Below are 2,388 nucleotides of genomic sequence, written 5' to 3'. Positions count from 1 at the left end.
CACTCTGGGTACAACCCCCCCACTCTGGGCACAACCCCCCTACTCTGGCCACAAACCTCCCACTCTGGCCACAACCCCCCCACTCCAAACACAAAACTGACTCTCTGGGGGAATTTGGGGGCTCAGCCCTCTCAGATGAGGATTGGATTTTTTGGAGGCTTTTGACCTCAGAATCAACAAGAGGGATTTTTAACCCCCTGCCCATGGGCATCTGGGCACAAGGGGCCAAATGTGTCCCCTGCCCAGCAGCGTGCATGGGACTGGGGGCATGGGCAAAGGAGACAACTCCAAATTTCTCCCCAAAACAAGGTCCCATCGTACCACGCCTTCCCTGGCCCAACTGCCCTTTCTCTGCACTCAGTCAGCGCCTGATGCCCCTCTTCCCCGCATGCTGCCCCAAGGCCGGGGGCTCCTCACCCCAACACTGAGCATTTGGGAGGTCTGGGTGGCCCCAGTAGCGGGGTGAGGAGGAGGAATTCATGCCAGCGGTGGGAGCTGGGCTGTGCCGGCCACACATTCCTGCCGGCCGCGAAGGGAGGGCCGGAGGAGGGCTGGGACGGGAAGGAGGAGGGTCCGCCACCGCCTTGCGCGCCCCAAAGTCCCAACGCTCAGTGCAAGGCGGGAGAGTGCCTGGGAGAGCTTCTCCCCGTCCCGGAGCAGAGGTGCTCGCTGAATCGCGCAAGGCTGATGACAGCAGTGGGCAGGAGGTTTCCCACCCTGGGACAGGGCAGGTAAGGGGTCCTGGCCCCCTGGCCACCCCTCACACCCCGGCATGGCGGAGGGGACAGGGAGGGAGGGGATGGGAAGGGGCTTTGCTTGGGGCAGGCACAAAGCCTCGATGCAGATGCTGCCGGAGCCGCTGCTCAGCCGCCGAGGCCCCCAGCCTGTGACGGCGTTTGCTCATGGAAAGAGCAAGCGCATCGGCTGTGGCTGCTGAAACCGCAGTCAGACCTGGCGCCAGGGCAGAGTAGCTTGGGGGGCCGGAGACTCAGGGCCTTGGGGGGCTGGTGGCCCTGCCACATCCTCTGGTGAGCACAGAGCCCCAGCAGTGGCAGAGGATCCCCACAGAGAGCACACAGGGCTCACCCAGACCCTCTGTCCCCCAGAAATTACTTAGGTCCCAGGCCAGCGCAGCTGGGAGTCAAGCAGCAGGGGAATGTGTCTGGGTCACCCATGTGTCTTGGCTCTGGGGAGTGGGGACTTGGGTCCCCAAAAATCAAGGCCCAAATGCTCTTTTGCATCATCTAGGGCTGCCCTTATGATGGGTGTAACCATGCTGTTTGCCAGGGAAACTGAGGCATGAGAGTGACCAGAGCAGGACTTGGCATCAGGGGCATTTCTGCCTGTGCACTCTACTTGGAGCCCCTGCCACAGCCCCCAACCCTGGGAGCAGCCGTCAGCCAGAGACATCCCCATAGCCGGGTCCTGCTGTGGGGCGGGCGGGCGGAAGCAGGACCGGGATAGTGCCGCGCCCCAGCCCTTCCTCCTGCACAGGCACATCCCTGGGGATGGGGACAGTTTGTTCCCGCCAGGTCATGGCAGGGACTGGGCTGGATACTCAGCGCAGGGCGTGCCCATGCAGAGGGACCAAAAGCGGCACAGGGGGGAATGAGCACGGCCCTGGGGCACATTTTTGCTTGACCCCCCTGAAGCATCCCTGGTGAGGACAGACTCTGAGGCAGGACGGGCTGAGGATGCTTTCCTAGGGATGCTCCCTGCAGGATCAGGGCCCTGAGGTGGGGAGTTGCACTGCCCCACCAACACCCAGCCCATGGAGCTGCTTGGAGTGAGACAGTGGCCGTGACTCTGGCAGGGACACGGTGACTAACGGGAGATGACCCGCCGGCAGGTCATGGAGCGGACGTGACTTGACTTCCCTCTGTGCGCGGCTGTGCATGAGGCATGGGAAATGCTGCTTCCCACGGGGCACAGGCAGGGCATTGCCCGCAGCTGCTGGCAGACCCCTCTGGCAGCACTGCTGGCCAAAATCTCAAAAGAGGCAGCTCTGCAGAGGGGGAAACTGAGGCACAAGGTGCCCAAACTTGGTTTCCCTGGGGCACAGCCTGCACCAGTGTCTAAAGATGAGCAGAGTCTGGGCTCCAAACCAGGGTTGGACCCACACAATCACCTTGGACCGTTCCCAGCAGTCAGCCCGGAGCTTGGCACATTTGCAAGTCACTGCGATGCCTTCTTGAGCCCAAAAAGAGCAGCCACCCCGCTGAAGCCCCACTCCCCAGTGCCACCACGGTAGTGCCAGGTCTCAGCAGCTCAGCCAGAGCTGCACTCCAAAGGCAGCCCTGGAATTTCTCCCAGGCGCTCGGCTGCCCCCAAAAATGCCTTTTCCTCCAGGAATGCGCAGAACCAGGGGGGCTGCAGCGCCCAGCCCCC

The 2,388-nt window shown here is 62.8% G+C and overlaps 1 protein-coding gene across 1 annotated transcript in view; it reads left to right on the top strand.

Moving 5' to 3' along the window:
- The window catches only part of SH2D3C (SH2 domain containing 3C), a 26,578-nt gene that overhangs the window by 5,598 nt on the left and 18,592 nt on the right, over positions 1-2,388 (top strand). The gene's annotated exons all lie outside the window — the stretch shown is intronic.

Source organism: Egretta garzetta, unplaced genomic scaffold (assembly GCF_000687185.1).
Source record: "Egretta garzetta isolate BGI_Z169 unplaced genomic scaffold, ASM68718v1 scaffold190, whole genome shotgun sequence".
Classification (NCBI taxonomy): domain Eukaryota; kingdom Metazoa; phylum Chordata; class Aves; order Pelecaniformes; family Ardeidae; genus Egretta; species Egretta garzetta.
The sequence above is the reverse complement of the archived record's forward strand: the minus strand, read 5'-3'. Positions and strand labels throughout refer to the sequence as shown.